Raw genomic sequence first — 7,632 nt, forward strand, 5'->3', positions numbered from 1 at the left:
AAAACACATCATAATTAAAAGTCTGAAAACAAAGGCAAAGAATAATCTTGAAAATAGCCAAAGAAAAATAACATTTTATCTACCAGAAGAAAACTACTCAAACAACAGAAGATTTCTTATCAGACACTAGGAAAGCCTGAAGAAAGTGGCACAATATTGTTCAAGTGCTGGATGAAAACAATTGGCAACCCAGAATTCTATACCCAGAAAAATTATCCTTAGGAATAAAGAGGAAATCAAGATATCCTCAGGTTAAAAATAATAATAATAATAATAATAATAATAATAATAATGTGTTACCAGCTCACCTAATCTATTCAGAGAAAGAAAATTCTCTAACAAAAAAGAAAATAATAAAAGAAGGAAACTTGGAACATCAGTAGGGAAGAAAGAACAATGTAACCAAAAATATAGGTAAATATAATATGTTCCTTATCTTCTTGAATTTTCCAAATTGTTTTTAGAAAAAATTATAATACTATTTAATGTGGTTCTAAATGTATATAGAAGAAATATTTAAGAAAGTTATAATCTATTCTCCTTATTAATAGATTCTGTATTTGCAAATTTATCCACTCATTAAAATCTATTTGTAACTACCAAATTATCACTCATGGCACTTTGACAGTCATTCATAGGGAAGTGCAGAGTGATTAAAAAAAAAAAAAAAAAAAATTGAGTCATCAACACACATGTTCCAAGCTGAGGTCAAGTAAGATGGCACTCTACTTTCTTGTTTCAGCTCTGATATGATAAATAAGCATTCCTTTAAGTCTATTTAGTGTAACAGTTTTGCATTTGTGTGCATGAATTCACTGTTTAAAATGATCTCCAAGTGTAATGCTAAAGTTTTGTTTCATGTTCCTAAGTACAAAAAGTCTGTGATGTGCCTAATGGAGAAAACATATGTGTTAGATTAGTTTCATTTAGGTATTAGTTATAGAGATGTCAGCCATGAGTTTGAAGTTAATGAATCAACAATATATATTAAATAAGATGTCTTTAAGCAGAAACATACAACATAAACAAATGGAGGGATAAGAATCATATAATCATACTGATAGATTTAGAAAAACATTTGACAAAATTTAGCACCCATTTATGATAAATAAAAAGTTGGGACCAAGGAAACATACCTCGACATAATAAAGTCCATATATGACAGACTCACAGCTAATATCATACTCAATGGGAAAAAGTTAAAAGCATTTTTCTTAAGATCAGGAACAAAGATGTCCACTTCCATCACATTTATTCAACATAGTATTGGAAGTACTAGCCAGAGGATTCAGACAAGAAAAAGAAACAAAGTGCATCCAAATTGGAAAGAAAGAAGTAAAATTGTCATTATTTGCAGATGGCATGATACTATATAAAGATAACTTTAAAATTCCACCAACAAACTATTAGAACCAATACATGAGTTCAGTAAAGTAGGAGGATACAAAATTATTATTCAGAAATTGGTTGCATTTTTATACACCATAATGAACTATCGGAAAGGGAAACTAAGAAAACAATCACACTCACAATTGCATTAAAAAGTGAAATACTTAGGAATAAATTTAACCAAGGAGGTAAAATGCCTACATTCAGAAAAGTATGAGACACTAAAAAAAATTGAAGAAGAAAATACAAATAAATTGAAGCATATACTATGCTCATGGATGGAAAAAATTTTAAATCATTAAAATGTCTTTACTACCCAAAGCAACTTATAGATTAAATCCCTATCAAAAATAGGCATTTTTCACAGAACTAGAACAATGAATTCTAAAATGTATGTGAAATCACAAAAAAACCCAAATAGCCAAAGCCACCATGAGAAAAAAGAACAAAGTCAAGGTATCACACTCACACAGCCTGATATCAAACTATGCTTTAAAGCTATAGTAATCAAAGTAGCATGGTACTGGCATAAAAACAGGCACGTGGATCAATGGAACAGAATAGAGAGTCCAGAAATAAATTTATGCCTATATGATCAATTAACATTTGACAAAGTGAGCAAGAATATATGATGGAGTAAAGACAGTCTATTCAATAAATGGTGCTGGGAAAAGTGGACAGATACATGCAAAAAATTCAAACTAGACCATCACATACAAGAATAAACTCAAAATGGATTAAAGACTTAAAGGTAAAACTCAAAACAATAAAGCACCTAGAAGAAAACATAAGCAGTAAAATCTCTGACATTTTTCTTGCAATATTTTTTCTGATATACCTTTTTGAGCAAGAAAAACAAATAGACAGAAATAAACAAATGAGACTACATCAAACTAAAAGTTTTTGTAAAGCAAAGGAAACCATCAACAAAACAAAAAGGCAATCACCTAAGGGAGAACATATTTACCTATCATATATCTAATAAGGGGTTAATATCCAAAATTTATAAAGAACTCAGACAAGTTAGCACCAAAAAACCCAAACAACACAATTTAAAAATGAGCAGAGGACCTAAATAGACATTTATCCAAAGAGGATATACACATGACCAATAAACATATGAAAACACGCTCAACCTCACTAATTATTAGAGAAATTCAAATTAAAACTTCAGTAAAATATGACCTCACACCTGTAAGAATAGCTATCATCAACAAATCAACAAATAACATGTGTTGACAAGGATATGGAGAAAAGGGAACCATTGTGCATTGTTGATGGGATTGCAAATTGGTGCAGCCACTATGGGGAACAGTATGGAGGATTCTCAAAAAATTAAAAATAAAACTACCTTATGTCACAGCAATTCCACTTCTGGATATTTATTCAAAGGCATTCAAAACACTAGTTCAAAAACATATTCCTATGTTCATTGCAGCATTATTTATAATAGCCAAGATACGGAAGCAAACTAAGTACTAGTCAATAGACAAATGGGCAAAAACGTAGTAGTACATGTATACAGTGGAATATTACTTGGCCATAACAAGAATGAAGTTTACCATTTACGACAGCATGGCTGGATTTAGAGGGTATTATGCGAAGAGAAAAACGTCAGAGAACAAAATAAGCAGACAAGACAGAAATAGACTCATAGAGTACAAACCAATTATTCCAGATTGGAAGGGGGTAGGAGCTCTGGGTGAAAATGGTAAAAAGATTAAAGAATACAAATTGGGAGTTTCAAAACAACCACAGGAATGTAAATTATAGCCCAGGGAATATAGTCAATAACAATGTAGTAACTATTTATGGTGCCAGGTGGGTACTAGGCTGATCGAGGGGATTGCTTCAGAAATTATATAAATGTCTAACCACCTTGAAGTACTACTGAAACTAATATAATATTGAATATCAACTTGTAATTGAAAAAAACTGTAATATAATATTGAATGTCAACTTGTAATTGAAAAAATAATGTTAAACACCTGAGAAAACAAAAACAAAAACAGAAACATACATAAAGTAGGTTTATGTATTGATCAGTTGACAAAAACAAAACCTGCACCTCAGAGGAACCTAACTCTACATTTCTTCTGAAGGCAATAATTTGGTATTTTCTAATTCAGCATTCACAGAAAAGTTATAAAGCATAACTATTGTGAATAATGAAAATCAACTGTGTATTATAAGCAATGGAGGGTGAACAAATGTAAAGAGAGGTAAGATTTCTCTTTACTTAGACTGGTAAAATGATGACACCTAATTATTAAATGTAATACCTAAAGCAACAATTAAATAAGTTTTATAAAGAGATAACATTAAAAAATACTACAGGAAAATCAAAATAAAATTTTCAAAATGTTCAAGTAACCCAGGGGGGTGAGGGTGGAATGAGAAATGAAAACCAGAGAGAACAAAAAAATAAATAAAATAGTTTTGATTTCTAACATATCAGTAATTACATTAAATATAAATGGTCTTCACAGATCAATTAAAAGACAGAGATCAGCAGAGTAAATTAATAAACATGATACAACAGCTGTAGTTGAACCCTAAAACTCCATCCTCACTACCCACACCACCCTGGAGCACTGATTGTGCCTTCTGGATGACAATGAGGCCATCTATGACATCTGAATAGGAACCTTGATACTGAGCACCCAACTTACACAAAACTTAACCGCCTAACTAACTAGATTGTGTCCTCCATCACTGTTTCCCTTAGGAGTGATGGAGTCCTGAATGTTGATCTGATAGAATTCCAGACCAACCTAGTGCCCTATCCCCACATCCCCTCCCTCTGGCTACATATGCCCCTGTCATCTCTGCTGAGAAAGCCCACTATGAACAGCTTTCTGTAGCAGAGATGATCAATGTGTGCTTTGAGCCAGCCAAACAGGTGGTGAAATGTGATCCTCACCACCATAAATACAAGGCTTGCTGCCTATTGCACCAAGGTGATGGTGACGTGATTCCCAAAGTTGTCCGTGCTGCCATTGCCACCATCAAGACCAAGCACACATCCAGTTTATGAACTGGTGCTCCACTGACTCCAAAGTTGGCATTAATTACCAACCTCCCACTGTGATACCTGGTGGAAACCTGGCCAAAGTACAGCAAGCTGTATGCATGCTGAACACCACAACTATTGCTGAAGACTGGGCTCCACTGGACCACAGATTTGACCTGACGTATACCAAGTGTGCCTTTTTTCAGTGGTACATGGGTGAGGGCAAGGAGGAAGGAAAGTTTTCTGAGACCCTTGAGAATATGGCTGCCCTTTAGAAGGATTATGAGGAATTTGGTGTGGCTTCTATTGAAGGAAACGGTGAGGAAGAAGAAGAATACTAATTCCTTTCATGTCATACTCAGAACTTCAGGTTCCACAGCTAACAGGTGTTAAAGCTTTCTGGTTAGATTTTCTTCCCTTTTACCTGTGATCATCTCTGTCTTTTTCATATATACCTATAAGATTTTCCTCTCGTGTTAAAAAGTAAAGGCATTGAGAAATTTAAAACAACACAATTAGAACATGAGCAAAAGATATGAAACATTTCACCCAAGAAGATATAAAATGGCAAAAAATAAAAGTATATGAAAATATGTTCAATGTCATTAGCCATAAGAGAAATATAAATTAAAACCATAATGAAATACCACAATGACAACACAAAATGCTGCCAAAAAGTTGAAAAATTGTATCATATGCATTGTTAGTGGGCATGTAAAATAGTACAGCCACTCTAGAAAATGATTTTATAGTTTCAAAAAATAAAACACCTAAACATGCAACTACCATATAACCCAGTGATCACATTCCTGGGTATTTAACCCAGTGGAATAAAGACTTATGTTCACACCAAAAGCTGTACACAAATGTGTATAATAGGTTTATTCCTAATAGCCAAAAACTAGAAATGGATGAATGGTTAAATAAACTGCAATACACCCATACCACAGCAAGAAAAAAGAAACAACTATTAATATACACAATAACCTGGATGAATCTCCAGATAGGTTGAGTAAAAGAAAGCCAATTCTCAAAGTTACAGACTTTATGTTTCCATTTATATACCATTCTTGAAATGACAAAATTATAGAAATGGAGAACAGATTAGTTATTGCCAGGGATGGAAAAAGAGGTGAACAAGAGGAAAATGAATGTGACTATAAAAGAGCAACGGAGGACTCTGGTGGTGCTAGAAATTTTCTGCATCTTGACTATATCAATGTTAATATCCTTCTGTGATACTGTATTGTAGTTTTGCAAAATATTACCTTTGGGTTAAAGTTCATAAAGTGTTCATGAGTTCTCTCTGTATTATTTTGTAAAATTGTATGTGAATCCACAATTACCTCAAGATAAACATTTTAATTATAAGAAATAATTGAATTTCTTGTTCTTTCATAGGAAAAAGGGGAGAAAGAATCAATGAAATCCATTCCAATAAAAGAAACATTAAAATAAATATTTCTGTAATATAAAATCATTCCAGTATTCCAGAATAAACTTTTAAAAAATGTTCAGGGAAACAAAGTTTTATTCAGCAAAGTGCTTTCAGTAGTCCCCTGTAGTATTCATCTTGTGTAACACTCAATTTCTGGTCTTGCCATATAGTTAGTGGGTTCAATATTTATTTGCCTTTATTAGTAAATTAATTGATTCTTATATTATAATTTGAACTTAAAGATGGAGCACTTCAAAAGTACAGTGATCCCTGACTGTTTCCCTGAAGAATGTGATACTAAAGTGAAATGATGGATTTCTTCCTGGTCACTTTGAACATCATCAGCTTGTTGCCATGAGTTCAGTGAGAAGGAAGACAGAGACAGGCATACATTGCACATGACAGATGAGCCTGACCAGGTGTATTGCAGGTGATGGCCATGAATATCAAAAGGAAGGGAAAGAAAGACACAAAGCTGGACATAAAATAGAAAAGATTGCACAGCAGGGTAGTTTACATGAAGCAACAAATGTAAATAGATTTAGGAAGTTCATCCCCAGGTGAAACAAAGCAGATTTTCTCCAGTGCCTCTTCATCTACTTTGCATATCCTTTTTACTCCCACTGACTTATTTATTCATGCAACAGGCATTTATTGAGTTTCTACTTGATACAAGAAAAGCACTCCAAAGGAGAACCAGAGATATGAAAGGGAAGCTTCCTTCCCTGGAAGATTTAATATCCTAGTCAGAATGACAGAAATATGAAAAAAGTAATGGCAGCACAAGACATAACTGACCCAAATACCAACTGAAACAGAAGCAGTGCGTCCTGACAGCAGAGGGTGTAACTACCCTCCCCAGTAGCTGCTCAGTCCCTGGAGATTTCCCACTTCTCCCCCAGGGTCTGGGTCTCCCATTCAGACTTCTTCCCCAACACAACTTAGCTCAGGACTCTACTCTGCTAGGGGTACTCAGATAAATTAATGCCAGTTGGGTTATTAATGCTTAATTCTGTCTTTATCTCTAAGTTATTCTTCCAGATAACTTAAACTGTGGAAACAGTCAGATGAAAGCTTCAATCACCTCACAGTTAATCACAAGAGGAAGGAGAAAAAGCAGGGTGTTTGAGAATCAGAGGGGCTCTTGACAGGCCAGAAACTGTAAGGTCCTGCCCCCAAAGTAGTCAGTCACATTGTTAGAATGACCTCACTTCTGAGCAGAAAGTTCTGGGTAAAGTCCAATTTACTAGAATAGACTTTGAATTTAATTCTGTTATTGCACAAATAATATTAAATCAACCCTAGCTAAAAACCAGAACATTTTCATTTGTCATTAGCTGGAGCCGATTGTATAATGTGACTCATTAATCTTTTTCATTGAACTAATCTTACAGCTTATTAGGTTGCAAAATAATTCCATCTCCTGGATATCAGCCCAATCTTCAGGCTGTAACAAGATTTCTAAAGACTTCCTTGATTGTAATGAACTCTTTCTTGCTGACGTCACCTGCTACATAAGCAGCAGGATCAACCATAAATAATGACTTGGATTTAGTGCCTATCTGAAAATAAAGCATAGGTCAAGGGCATTTGTTGAATACATTATGTATGCCAGCCATGTTCACATCTATCATTTCATTTAATTCATATAAATACCTGCTGAGATGGGCATTAGATCCCTATTTTAGAGTTGCACAAAGAGGGATTCAGTCATTAAATGACTTTCCCAAGGTCACACAGATAGTAAATCGTGAAGCCAGTATTTAAAGTTAGGTCTGTCTGACATCAAAGC

General features: G+C 34.0%; 1 pseudogene; it reads left to right on the forward strand.

The window, feature by feature from the left end:
- The first annotated feature begins 3,918 nt into the window (after positions 1–3,918).
- Positions 3,919–4,743, forward strand: LOC118635067 (annotated as a pseudogene).
- Positions 4,744–7,632: the final 2,889 nt, after the last annotated feature.

Source organism: Molossus molossus, unplaced genomic scaffold (assembly GCF_014108415.1).
Source record: "Molossus molossus isolate mMolMol1 unplaced genomic scaffold, mMolMol1.p scaffold_m16_p_1, whole genome shotgun sequence".
Lineage (NCBI taxonomy): Eukaryota > Metazoa > Chordata > Mammalia > Chiroptera > Molossidae > Molossus > Molossus molossus.